We start from the raw sequence: 15,523 nt of genomic DNA, 5'->3' as shown, positions 1-15,523 counted from the left end.
TCCAACTGGTGCTTTTTAATAAGAGGATGACGACTCTGGATAGGCCCTTCGCAGAGGGAAGCATGGATTTGTAGAGGTGCCAGAGCTCGGTTTTGAAATATATATGAATAATATTTTGGGCGGTATACTTTCATTGTCAACATAACAACCGAGAGATGGCGATATCTTCCATGCTACACACATTATAGGCGGTTCCCAAACAGAATGGTAAAGTTTATACTCCCCCTCCACCAACAAGCATCAATCCATGGCTTGCTCAAAACAACGAGTGCCTCCAACTAACAATAGTGTTGGGGGAGTTTTGTTTGTAATTATTTTGATTTGATTTGCATAAAGCATGGGACTGGGCATCCCGGTGACCAGCCATTTTCTCGTGAGTGAGGAGCGGAGTCCACTCCTCTTGAGAATACTCCGCCTAACATGGAAGATACGGACAGACCTAGTTGATACATGAGCTATTCGAGCATACAAAACAAAATGTTTATTTGAAGGTTTAGAGTTTGGCACATACAAATTTACTTGGAACTGAAGGTAGATATCGTATATAGGTAGGTATGGTGGACTCATATGGAACAACTTTGGGGTTTATGGAATTGGATGCACAAGCAGTATTCCCGCTTAGTACAGGTGAAGGCTAGCAAAAGACTGGGAAGCGACTAGCTAGAGAGCGACAACAGTCATGAACATGCATTAAAATTAATCAACACCGAATGAAAGCATGAGTAGGATATAATGCACCATGAACATAAATATCGTAGAGGCTATGTTGATTTTGTTTCAACTACATGCGTGAACATGTGCCAAGTCAAGCCACTCGAATCGTTCAAAAGAGGATACCACCCTATCATACCACATCACAACCATTTTAATAGCATGTTGGCACGCAAGGTAAACCATTATAAGCTCCTAGCTAATTAAGCATGTCATAAGTAACTATAATCTCTAATTGTCATTGCAAACATATTTATTCATAATAGGCTAAATCAAGAACGATGAACTAATCATATTTACAAAAACAAGAGAGGTCGAGTTCATACCAGCTTTTCTCATCTCAATAAGTTCATCATATAATCATCATTATTGCCTTTCACTTGCACGACCGAATAGTGTGGATAATAATAATAGTGCACGTGCATTGGACTAAGCTGGAATCTGCAAGCATTCAATTCAAGAGAGAAGACAAGGTAATATGGGCTCTTTTGTCACATCAACAATAATGCATATAAGAGCCACTTTAATATTTTAATCATGGCCTTATCCTCTCGACCCCCAAAGGAAAGAAAAGAAATAAAACTATTTGTAAGTGCATCTAGTTCCACCCCTAGTTGGTTTTGGAGTATCGACGACAAACCTGGTTGAGGGACTAATGTGTTTGTGAGAATTGCAGGATAACACAGATAGTAGTCCCTCATTGATTCGGTTTACTTACCAGAGATGACCCCTAAAAATGTGTGAAGACATTGAAGACAATTGTGGTCTGTGAAGAGTTTCACATTGAAGACTATGACATGAGAAGACATCGCATGAAGACTTTGGAGCGCGAAGACATAGTTGTTTCGTAGTTTCATCTTCTTCTTTGTTGAGTCATAGGAACCACCGTACTGTCAAGTGGGGTCCAAGTGAACATAGTCAGAATGACTAAAGTGATGCTCAACCAAATCCTAAGTCTTCGAGCGAAGACAATGAGAGCAAATCATATCCAGAGCTAGATGAGTCAGCTTTACTTGTATCCCAAGTCAAGTTGCCGCGTGTTTTTGAAATCTGACCGTTGGAACACGTGTCAGTTCCTTAGTGACCCAGGGTCATTTCGGACAAATCAGGTGGGGTTGCCTAGTGGCTATAAATAGCCCACCCCTACACCATAAATTGGTGGCTGCTCAGAGTTAGTGCACGACTTTTGTCGTTTGAGAGCAACCCACCTCCGAAGCCTTTGAGAGAGTAATCCTTGCGAGGACAAAGCCCTAAACACTCAGAGCCAAAGAGTGTTAGGCATAACTGAAATCTTCCTGTTTGTGTGATCTGAAGACTTGTTACACTTGATGACTGTGAATCCTCCAGCCGGTTAGGCGTCGCGTTATGAGCATCCAAGAGTCATTGTGGATCACCGGTGAACAAAGTCTGTGAAGGTTTGAAAGTCTACCTTGAAGACTTACCTGAGTGATTGGGCGAGGACCGTGTGTCCTTAACTCAAGGGGAATAAGGTGAAGACACAGTCTTCTGAGTTAAATCTCAGCCTCCCTAACCAGATGTACAGTTGTCACAACAACTGGAACTGGTCCAACAAATCCCTTGTCTTCACCAAGCAACTGGTTCTATCCTTTACTTCTCTTTACTTACAGTTGTCTTTGTGAAGTCATTGCCTGCTTGCATTATCTGTTTGTCTTCACTGTGTGACTGTTTGTTCTGATTGGCTTCATACCATCTTCCATCCCGATCCATACTGCGTAGCTGTCATTAGTCTTCCTGTTTTCACTTCATTGTATACTTGACTATGGCTTGCCTAGTGTAGTCTACCTTCCGCTGCATGTTAATAGGTTCATTTCTATCATTTGTCTTCGAAACTTCCATGTTTTGAAGAATTTCATAAAAATCGCCTATTCACCCCCCTCTAGTCGATCACTAGCACTTTCAAATGGTATCAGAGCAAGGTACTCCCTTGTTCTATGTGATTCGGTTTAACCACCTGGAGTTTTAGCTATGTTGACTGCAGGGATAATCAAAGTCTCCGCTGTGTGCCCCGTCTTCGATGGAACTGAATATCCCTACTGGAAGAATAAGATGCGCATGCATCTTGAAGCCATTGATGTCGACCTATGGTATGTCGTCAAGAATGGCGTTCCCAAGACTGGTGACGGTGTCACCCCTGCTGATGTCAAGAAGTTTGTTCAACTGGATTCTACTGCCAAGAACATCATCTGTGGTCATCTAACCAAAGGACAGTATGGCCGTGTGAGTGCTCTGGAAACATCGAAGCTAGTCTGGGACTGGCTCTCCAAGGTCAACGAAGGCATCTCAACCCAGAGTGATCAAAGGATCAGTGTCCTTCGCAACCTCTTCAACCGCTTCAAGAGAAACGACAATGAGAATGTTCAGCTCATGTTTGATCGCCTCACTGACATCACAAATGAGCTTCAAGCTCTCGGTGCTACTGAGATCACCAAGCATGAAATCGTCAAGACGCTCCTGAGATCACTTGACAGCTCGTTTGACACCCTAGCCCTGATGATTCAAGAACGCCCTGACTTCAAGACACTCGATCCGTCTGACATACTTGAAAGGCTCAACACACATGAGTTTTAGATTTCTGAGAAAAGAGATATCTACGGTCCCAACTATGGTCGAACTCGCGCTTTGAAGGCAAAAGCTGTTTCCTCATCTGAAGAAGAATCTGACTGCAGTTTTGATGATCCTGAAGATATTGGAAAGGATCTTGCTATGCTTGTGAATAAGTTCCAGAAGTTCACTAGGAAGAAAGGCTTCAGAAAGTCTTCACGATCCAGCTCAAGGAATGATGAAGCTTCTACTCATGACTATAAGAAGAGAACATGTCACAAGTGCAAGAAAACCGGTCACTACATCTCTGAGTGTCCACAATGGGACAATGAGAAGAAGAAGAAGAGCAAGGAATATGATTCTGATGACAAGAAGAAAAAAATACTCAAAGTCTTCTTCCAAGTCTTCCTCAAAGTCTTCATCACACAAGAAGAGCTCATCTGGCAAGGCTCATGCGTTTGTTGGCAAGGAAATGGATTTCGAGGAGGAGTCTGCTTCTGAGGAGGCGGAGGTGGAGTCCGACTCTGGCATTGCAAGTCTAGCTACAGCCTACGTTGCCAAGTCCATCTTCAACGCTGAAGACAATGGCTTCATCACCTACGCTGATGCTAATGACAAGGACGACTCCGATCCCACCTATTGCTTCATGGCACGTGGTGCCAAGGTAAACTTGCGCAATGCTCACTATCAAACATCCAGTGAAGATGACTCTGATTGTGATTCCAAACCCAGCTACAAAACACTTTCTAAAATTGCAACTAAACAACAGAAAGCTATGAAACATATTCAAAAACTGTTAGACAAAAGCGATGACCTGTTGGACACGGAAATGACTCGATCTCAGTCCTTAATTGAAGACATAAAAAATCTTCATGTTAAGTATGAGGAACTTGAAAGTCATCATGGAACGCTGTCAACAACTCATGAAAAGCTTTCCTATGATTATCTTCAAAGGAAGCAAGAACTTGAGAAATTGAGAGCAATTCATGAAGATCTTCAAAAGGAAAACGAGTCACTTCGCGCTCAACAGATCAGTCCCACTCAGGAAGGATTTGAACCACCATGTCTAAAATGCCTTGAGTGTGATAACGCTAATTCTGTTGCTGAATGTTCTACTGCGGCTACTGTTGCAATATCTTCAACTTTTGATGTGGTAACTAACCCCTCTGCTGAGGATGCCACTGCTATTGCTGATGAAAATGCTAGCTTGAAGACATTGCTTGAAACAGGGATGTACAAAAGTCTTAAAGGGCATCAGACACTATGTGATGTCCTTAAAAGGCAGATTCTGAACCGAAACCGTAGGAAAGAGGGTGTTGGGTTTGAAAGGAAAATGAATGCTGATGGCTCTTACTGGAAGCCTGAGCAGTACCCCAAAACCACATGGGTTGCTGCAAAGGAACCTTCAGTGGATCCATCCACCTTATCTGGCTTCACTTGTGCTAACCCTATTATCGTTGACGAATCCTTTGATGCATACTATAAACTATTTAAGAATCAGAATGGTGAAGTGTTTGCCAGGTATATTGGTACTAACTGTAGGAATGAGCCACCTATGAAGAAAGTCTGGGTGGCCAAAAGGTGTCTGGAGAATCTTCCTGTGAATGTCGTCATGACACCACAAGGGAAGAAGGCAAACCCCAGACCACAGGCTTCATATGGTTCAAAGGCTTCATACAGACAGAGGACTCACCTGAGTCGCACTAACGCAAATGTTTTGCAGGGAAACCATACTCAGGACTATGAATATGAGCATCTTTAATCAAACCGCCATGTTCATAAGACCAAGAACTACTCTACTTATTCTTATGAGTATTATTCACCTCCTGCAAGACTATTTTCTAGGGCCCCAAAGTCGAAGTTCTCAGATGCTGCACTTAGACTCATTGCTTCGAAGCCACCCCTGAAGATGTGGGTGGTTAAGAAGACTTAACTCTCTTTTGCAGGGAAGGGTCTCCAGCCTGAAATCAAATGGGTCAGATGCTATTGCTGGGGACCTAAAACATCTTGTGGGGCACAATATAAAATGCCCAAATGTTCTTATTATGTATTTCATTACTGAATCGCTTGACATGCATCCTATCAGTTCTAACCTGGGTCTGAGCTTTCATAATCCACTTGCTCGTCAAATGTTTATGCTTCACAATACTCTTCGTGAAGCCTATCCCCTTAACTATTCTGTAGGGTATGACACCAGCTGCTTCAGAATGGATTATTGATAGTGGATGCACTAATCATATGACTGATGATCAAAGTCTTCTCATGGACTCAACCTTACGTCCATCTGACAAGAGTCACATCACATTTGCTGACACTGGCAAAAGCAAGGTATTGGGTCTAGGTAGAGTTGCAATCTCAAAGGACCAGCACATGGATAAAGTGATGCTTGTTGATTCCCTTGGTTTCAACTTAATGTCTGTCTCAATGCTTTGCGATTTGAACATGATTGTGATATTTGGAAAATATCGTCGCCTTCTTCTAATAGAATCTGAAAAGTCTCTAGTATTTGAAGGGTATCAGAAAGATGATTTGTACATGGTAGATTTCTCAGCAGGACCACAACTTGCCGTATGTCTTCTTGCAAAAGCTTCAGAGTGCTGGCTCTGGCATCGGAGGCTAGGGCATGCTGGCATGAGGAACTTGCATACTCTCGCAAAGAAGAAGCACGTCATAGGCATCGAGGGCGTCAAGTTCAAGAAGGATCACTTATGCGGTGCTTGCGAAGCTAGAAAGATGACGAGGGCCAAGCATCCCTCGAAGACAATCATGACAACAACTCAACCCTTCGAACTACTACACATGGACCTATTCGGTCCTACTCACTACTCTACTCTCACTACTACTGCTTGTCTCTATGGCTTCGTCATTGTTGATGATTATTCAAGATATACATGGATGCATATAATTCTCTACAAGATTGAAGTGCATGATGTCTTCAGACGCTTCGCCAACCATGCCATGAACAACTATGGCGTCAAGATCAAGCATATCAGAAGTGGCAATGGCACAGAATTCAAGAACACCGACCTCTACTCTTATCTTGATACATTGGGCATCACTCACGAGTTCTCAGCTCCATACACGCCGCAACAGAATGGCATCATGGAGCGCAAGAATAGAACACTCATTGAGATGGATCGGATGATGCTTGATGAGTACAAGACTACAAGAAAGTTCTGGCCTGAAGCTATTGATACTGCATGCCATGTCATCAACCGTGTTTATCTTCACAAGCTTCTAAAGAAGACAACACATGAGCTACTTACTGGTAAGAAGCCAAATGTCAGTTACTTCAGAGTATTTGGTGCTAGGTGCTGGATCAAGGATCCACATCACACTTCAAAATTTGCACCGAAAGCACACGAAGGTTTTATGCTTGATTACGAAAAGCATTCACACTCCTATAGAGTCTTCAACCTCTTTCACTATAAAGTGGTTGAAACTGTGGATGTGCGGTTCTATGAGACTAACGGCTTGCAAAGAGAGCACCTGCCAAATGTGCTAGATGAAATTCCACCTAGTGAATCCATCAAGCTTATGGGTACTGGAGAAATCATACCTTCAGAGGCACAGGCTGAAGAGGAACTTATCATTTCTGCACCAAATCAACCGAAGACACTACTCAGCCTGAAGCCAATACTGAAGATGAAGACAATGATCAACAAGAGCAAAGACTTCATCCAGTTCATCCTCATGTTGCAAATGAAGTACAGATTGAGAAGATAATTGATAGCATCAATGCACCTGGTCCACTCACTCATTCAAGAGCAACACAGCTAGCAAATTTCTATGGGCACTTTGCATTTGTCTCAATATCTGAACCCAAGAAAGTTGCTGAAGCCTTCATGGAACCTGAGTGGATTCAAGCTATGCAAGAAGAGCTTCAACAGTTCGAGTTGAACAATGTGTGGGAATTGGTCAAGCGTCCTGATCCTTGTAAACACAATATCATAGGCACTAAATGGATATATCGCAACAAGCAAGATGGGCATGGTCAAGTTGTCAGAAACAAGGCTCGTCTCACTGCTCAAGGATACACTCAAGTTGAAGGGATTGACTTTCATGAAACATTTGCTCCTGTGGCTAGGCTTGAATCCATTCGCATACTGCTAGCCTACGCAAATCATCATAACATCCTTATGTATCAAATGGATGTAAAGAGTGCCTTTCTCAATGGCAAGATTGAAGAAGAAGTATATGTTGCACAACCACCTGGCTTTGAAGATCCAAAACATCCTGACATGGTTTACAAGCTCAACAAGGCACTGTATGGCCTCAAACAAGCCCCTCGTGCTTGGTATGACACACCACTACAAAAAAATACACTTCCGTGATGATACGTGTTTGTCACAGTAGGTCGTGTTTTCTGTCATGCATGTACATCCATGACGATTTTATGACAGAATCAAGATAGTCATACCTGTGCTGTCGCAGAAGTGTTCCATGACATTACCAAAATTGTCATCACGGAAGTGTCCACTTCCATGACGATAAATCACGCGTCACAGAAGTGCTTTCGTCAAGGGTGACCGACACGTGGCATCCACCATAACGGAACACCGTTAAGCTATCGGGTCGGAACCCGTTAACAGCCCCGACCAATGGGGATTTCCATGTGTAAAATCATCATTGGCTGGAGGAAACACGTGTCGGCTCATCGTTGGGACAGATGTCATCCACTCATTGGACAGAAGGTGCCTATGATACGTCGACACGTGGCATGGCCCAACAGAGGCCCATTCCTGTGAAAAGGCCGGTGCGTTTGACTTGGTCAAAAGGTGGCGGGCTGGCCCATGGAAAGCCTGTTAACGGCCTGTTCACATATAGCCCATTTACAGCCCGTTAACCCAAGGCCCATTACGCCGTATTCAAATTAGGCCCAATAGTGTCATCTGGGCCATACAATATGATTCCAACCCGTTTTCACTTCTGGCCCGTGACGTCTTTCGGCCCATATGAGGCCCTATGTAACTCTTGGCCTATTAACGACCCGTGGTGAAACTGGCCCGTAATGAACAGTGTATCACTTTACACCCATTAACGGTCCATGGTGAAACTTGCCCGTAAAGAATAGTGTATCACTTTATACCCATTAACGACCCGTTATTCCGTTGGGCCGTTTCCAGCCCATGTTATCTTTCGGCCTTCTTAGAGCCCATTTATTCTTGGGCTATTTTCTAGCATTCGTTTACTTACGGCCGGTTACTGTCATTTTCTGCTTGTGGGCCAAATTCAGCCCGTGGTTACAGTCGGCCTGTTTGTGGTCCGTTAATACGTTGGGCCGTTTTTAGAGCGTCATCAAATACGGCCTATTAACAATGGCCCGTTATGGTCGGCCCATGAACGGACGATTCTAACTCTAGCCCGTTTACAGCCAGAATGCGGTCTGTTTGGCCCATGTTTGGCCAATCGATCATACGGCCTGTATAAGGCCCATTGATGATACGACCCGTAGAAGGCCCATTGTTTCTACGGCCCGTAGAAGGCCCATTGTTTCTATGGCCCGTAGAAGGCCCACTGTTTCTACGGCCCGTAGAAGGCCCACTGTTTATACGGCCCATAGAAGGCCCACTGTTTCTACGGCCCGTAGGAGGCCCAGTGTCACTACAGTAAATATTAGCCCATGGTTATTGTGGCCTAGTTTTAAAAAATAGGTTATTGCAGCCACTAGCAAACCGCAGAAAAAGAACTGCACTGACTACAAGAAAACAAATAAACAAGACAACAAGGAAATAAATAAGCAAGCAACTTACACTAGGCTATCACGGCTATTACACATATTACATCCACTGGGCATCAAAGTTCGCCACCAGTGCAAATATAGGGAACACAGCAGCATATAAACGCCGCAGCAAGACACGTACATAATTGAAACCACTTCAGAAAAGCTCAAGAAACAATATCCTGGGTACCCATAATGCTGGCAAGATGCTTAGAAAGCTTATTAACTTTCTCTTGTTTGACGCTTAAGTCCTCCAGCGCTTGCTGTTGCACCAGAAAGTATGCATCTGAATTCTGCAGGGACTTCCTCAGTCCTTCGGCTTCCTGTCGCATAAATCTGATCGATGTCTTTCAACTTGAAGTTGAGACTCAAGAAGCCGAACTGATTCAGGCAACGAGTTCGAAGAGCTGGTGCCAACAGTGGTAGCCAGTAACTCGAACACTACATCAAGACAGGACTTTGGGGTTGTCTCAGTGTCTTCAATATAGTTTTTATCAGCTTTCTTGGAGACCAACAGGGATGTCTCACTATCTTGAACCTTATCTGCATTACTTCCTTTACCATTGCATAACAGGGTACTCTTCTCCAATATTTTATCCGCATTCTAAACGAGAAACAAACAAACACATCTCAGGTTTACAATGTAGTATATGAAACTCATTTTGGTAAACCAGTTCAGTAGTAAGGTGGACAGGATAACAACATGAAACAAACATATATATATATATATGTAGTATGGCCACTGTATGGTCTATATCATTCTAGTTTATGTTGCCAAATCAAGATAGATACAGTTCGAATCATATCTATTTAAGACAAAGCAGCATAGACATAGTATAAGTGTGGGAAACTACACAGCAATAACAACACTTGTAATGTGCATGGCATGAGAACGTAACTGTTTATTCAATTGAAACTGAAATCAACATAGAGCAAGTTACAATAGCAAATAGCCAAACACGTTGAAGAAACAGGTTTAAAACATACCTGTTGTGCCATTGGAGTTTCAATTGCATCCTTCAAATTTGAAATTAGTTGGTATTAGTAAATACAGTGATGCAAGAGCAAAGTAGTATGAACCATAGCTACGGAACCTGACCTGAGAACAATTCTTCTTCTGCTTTAAGAATTGACTTCAGGTTCGGAGTGGTGGTCCTCGTGATTTGGGCACTACAGTTGCCTTACTAACTGCTCGTGTTTGGGTGCTCTGTGGTGGAGAAGGTGCTGTGTCAACGGGAACTGGGTGTCTATCTGCTGGGGTTGGGGTTAGAAGGGGTGTAGCTGGTTCTCTGTCCAACTGGGTAGGGGTACAATCTGCATGAGTGTGGGTTATGTGTGGTGGGGCTGGTTCTTGGGCAAGTACAACCGTGGTTCTATCTGCATCGACAGGTAGCACGATCTTTTCTGAAGACCGTGTTTTTACTCCCACAGATACTGCCATCACTCCCTCCAATTGAAATGGCTGATAAACAAGAAAAGTAATTGAATTTATAGACATTGTAAGATAGACAGGTGCAATGGATAGTAGGGAAGAAAACATAGCATGAAATAATTCACATTTATGTTGTCTAAGCAAACAGAATAGCAGGACATAATTTCGCATATATGATGGCTAATTAAACAGGATAGCATGACACAATTTCACATGTATGATGGCTAACTAAACAGGATAGAATGACATACTTCAAAATATGATGACTATATAAACAGGATGACATGATATAACTATACGATGTGTCTATTAAAGTGGTTGGCATGCCATAAATCACAAACATGTCGTTGATGGAAACATGATGGCATGATATAATTCACGGATAGAATGACATAATTTAAAATATGATGACTATGTAAACAGGATGAGATGATATAACTATATTATGTCTTTAGAAAATGGGTTGGCATGCCATAATTCAGATACATGCTGTCTATGTAAACATCATGGCATGACATAATTCAAATATATGATTTATATACTAAGGAAGTGAGCAGAGGGCAATCACATATATGATGTGTCAACTAAGGAGATGGCATTCAATATTGTGTATATGATGTAAAAACTAAGCATTGCAATACAACATATGCATTATATGAGTAACATAACCCTGCCAAGTTTGAGCATACACCTCAGGGGGATAATAGGACTGGTCATCTGCCTCTGAATCCTCCTCTGAAGAGCTATCTGTAACCATCAAGATATCTGCTTCAGCAGGTAGCATTGTCTGCTCTGAAGACCTTGTTTTCACTCTAGATTTCTCCATCACCAATTCAAATGGCTGATGCACAGGAAGAGCAGTTGAATATACAAACATTGTCGACAAAAGCAATGAGAAATACAAAAAAGGACAGCATGATATAATTCACATATATGACGCTTGCCTAAACAGCATGACATTGCATAATTCACATACATAGTGCCTTGCAACAAGATAACATTGCATAATTCACATATATAATGTCTTGCAACAAGATGGCATTGCATAATTCACATATATGGTAATTAGACACTAAACATGTGGCATTCACACAAAGCATGTCTAAACTAAGCAAATGACATAGCAATGCAAGATACCATACGCACGATATGAGCAACATAACCCTGCCAAGTTAGGGCATGCACCTCGGGGGGGGGGGATATGACTGGTCATCTGTCTCTGAATCCTCCTCTGAGGAGCTATCGGTAACCAGCAAGACATGCGCTTCGTCAGATAGCATTGTCTGCTTTAAATACCTTGTTTCCACTCTAGATTTTTCATGACCGTGCCGAATGGCTGATGCACAGGAAGAGTAATTGAATGTACTAAAATTGTTGACAAATTTAACACGCAATAAAAAAGATGGCATGATATAATTCACATATAAGATGACTGGCTAACCAGGGTGGCATTGCAAAATTCACATATATGATGCCTGGCTAGATAAGATGGCATTGCATGATTCACATATACGATAAAGAACCTAAATAGATGGCATTGACACAAAGCATGTCTAAACTAAGCAGATGACATCTTTAATGTATACAGTAAGCAATGCAAGGCACCACATGCATGATATTACCAACATCAGCATGCCAAGTTAGAGCGAAGACCTCATGGGGTAAATAGGAGTGGTCTTCTCCTTATGGATCCCCCTCAGAACAATTATCTTCCTCTTGATTTCGATCCAAAATGGGTGGAGGGGGGCTGCCTTTGCGCCCACCATGGAACGACATTTGCATGAAATTTTATTGCCACGCAAGGCTCGTCTCTTTTTCTCTACATGACCAGTTCCATTGTGTACAATAACTGGCATGCATAGGAATAAAACATAGTGAGATTATGTAATGAGTGCATGCACAAATCCAGAGTGATGGTAGCAAACTGTGGATAGAACCAAAACCAATGATAGCAGGCAGATAATAGCTTTAGTTAAAAAATACAGATAATGGCTCCTTTAATGTTTGTTTGCACCCAACATGAAACTCATAGTAGACAGATAGTACTGATTGCTACCCCAATATGTACCCCACAACCATTTAAAAACTCAAGTTTTAACATTAGTTTGGACCTGACTTGGATTCTAATAGGTGAACACGACGATAATGTAGCATGTCATCATATTAAGCGACGCATAACGTAAGCAGACACGGAAGAGTGCGACCTCTCTTGCGGACCCATGCAGTCCTCAAGGTCATCTGCTCAGTTGATGATGGTAATGCAGTTGCTGTGGCTGCCGGCGGCGGGGAAGAAGATCTGAGGTGGCGAAAGATAGTCTGGAGAGTGGATCCCTGCTGTGGCGAACCCTTCCGTCGTTGGAGCTGCTGAGCTGGGGTGGAACACAGCGCCGCAGGAGCAGGACAAACCACACAAGGTTTTCTTTGGCACATATCTGTAACAGAAGTAATTGAGTAAGGGCTTGTTTGAATTTGAGAATTCTAACATTGCAGGGATAGGAAATAGACAGGAATAGGATAGGAATGCACATGCAAAACAGAGAATTTAAAAACACAGGATTTCTGCCAATCTGGGTGTTTGATTCACAACAATTGGAAGATCACAGGATGCAAAAGAGCATGGTGAGATTAAGTCAAACCACAAGAAAATATACGGTTATAATGCTATTATGCTACTATCTCTTAGTCTTGTGCTTGATGAATAGGAATATGAAAAGGAGGAGAAGTGGAAATTAGAATTCCTATGGTTTTTCTTTCAAGGAGACACTAAAGGAACAAATCCTACAGTTTTCCTTTGCTCCATTCCTTTGCACCAAATTCATGAAAAGTAGTACCATAGGAAACTTTCCAATTCCGTTGTTTTTCATTCACTTTTCCTTTCAAGCACCGGCGATTCTAGTAGGCAGGCTTGAGCAAGGAAAATCCTACACTAAAAAAATGTTTTTGTGCTACTTCTATTACTTTGGACCCAGGCCACTACCATACTTGCTCAACTCCCAGGCCCATCGACAAATGCACAGCTCAAACGCGCAAAGATAAATAATGATGGCGTTCAAGAGAGTCCATCATGGATAGCTAAGTTGCCTGGTACCTCACTGCTTGTCATATAGTAGGATAAAATAATCGTATTTCCCATTACTACAAGTGCTCAGTGGACAATATATATAACATGTAGAGTAAAAAAGAGATGCAACAAGTGTACAACCTCTTTGGCGAAGCCATGTTGATCTCAGCATGATTGGGTTGGCCGGTGAGGATGCTCCGGCTGACTTGGCTATTGGAGGAGGGGAAGAAGATCTTAGGCGTCTGCAGATGGAGCCCGAGGTATTGCTCCGCTGTGATGGAGGGTTTCATCGTTGGAGCAGCTCCAGTGAGTTGTACGACGCTGAGGCTGAAGCGGGACAAGAGAGACAACGAACAACGTTAACCTGAGTGGAATTCTAATAGCATCTCCAATACATGACGTAAATTACATAACCACAAAGTGCTAGATGTAAAATACATCAGCCGCTCATCTCTGAACTTAACTGTTGAAACTGAATTTAACTGTTGAAACTGAACTTAACTGTCGAAACTGAACTTAACTGTATAAACTGAATTTTGCTGTCGAAACTAAATTTTGCTGTCGAAACTGAATGCACTAGCAAGGTGAGGCTATATGTCGGTCGACTGATTTTTTCATCTCTGTTCAGTCGATTTTGCAGCCGTTGGATACGAAATCAAGGGCCTGCGGTTCATCTTCAACCTCCACCCCCTTGAGCCGCCAGCCACCACCGGCCAAACAGCAGCCCCCCGCCGCCCGCGGCCGGCGGTGCGCTGCCCCGCCCGCCCCGAAAACACTCCCCACCACCAGTCCGCCGCCTCCCCGGCCATCCCTCCAGCCCCACCCCCGTGCGGAGCCTTTTCTTCGGCGATCGCCACGCCACTGCCCTGCCAACGCCCCGCCACCGCCGACGACCACCGCCCCCATCCTGAACCCTAAGATAGATAGTGGGGTACCTCTGTGGCGAGCCCCCCTCCTCGCAGCAGCTGGTTCTTCCTTCACCCTGTGAGCCCCCCCTAAAAATCGACTGACCCAAAAGTCGATTCAGTCGACTGAAGTGTAGCTAAATCGGAGCAGCATCGCAAGCAAGAGCAAGAGTGAGAGTAGCAACGCGAGCAAGAGCAATAGCAAGAGTAGACCAGGCAGGGGACCGAGAGCAAGATCAGAGCAGCAGCGCGAGCGAGAGCTAAAGCAGTAGCAGCTCCTATTGATGTGGACGTTGCCGCCGAGGGAGCGATGCCGTGGAGGAAGTGGCCGGCGACGCCGTCGTGGATGGAGCCGCGCCGTGTCGGCTCGGGACCGAGCGCCAGTAGCACCGTGAGATCGAATCAAGAAGAAAATGCGGCGATTAGTGTACAACCTCTTTGGTGGCACCGAATATGTCACAACTCCATCCGAGGAAACGATGATGATGCTCTTCCGATGGTGCAGGTGAAGACGGCGGTGTGGGAATGGAGGTGGCGCGAAAGACGAGGGGAATGTTGGGGCAGCTCCTTGGAGGTGGAGGACGGGGCTGAACCGGCGGGACAATGAGATCGATGATGGATCCTCATCCGATACGGTGGATGAGGGACGTCGAGGTGTTGCTGTGGACGTCATCGTCCGGGAAGAGGCTTCGGCTGGGTGGCGGACGGAGCAGGGTGTGGGGTTTTGTCGCGGGTTTTCGCGGCCTCGGTATACGAATGGGTGGGCAGATGGGATGACAGTGGGGAACCATGGCTTAGAGACGCGCTTGTCCGAAATGTGGGGTAAGTTATGAAAGTACCCCCACCGATTTGAGGCGGTTCTTTCGGTTCAGGGGTACCACGGGCATTTCACGTGTCGGGATTTCACAGGAGGTGGGAGTTTTCACGCGCGTTGTAATTTCAGAATATCAAGGCGCGGGTTGAGATGGAGAGAGTTGTCAGAGCACAACGAGACAAAGATATATCTTAAATATTTTGGGCTAACAAGGCGCGGGTTGAAGAGGCGGGAGTTTCGCAACACGATAGACAAATACGCTAGCTTGAATTTTCGGCATAACAAGGCACGGCTTGAAATTTCAGAAGAACAAGCT

The sequence above is a fragment of the Triticum dicoccoides genome, chromosome 7A (assembly GCF_002162155.2).
Source record: "Triticum dicoccoides isolate Atlit2015 ecotype Zavitan chromosome 7A, WEW_v2.0, whole genome shotgun sequence".
Taxonomy (NCBI): domain Eukaryota; kingdom Viridiplantae; phylum Streptophyta; class Magnoliopsida; order Poales; family Poaceae; genus Triticum; species Triticum dicoccoides.
The sequence above is the reverse complement of the archived record's forward strand: the minus strand, read 5'-3'. Positions refer to the sequence as shown.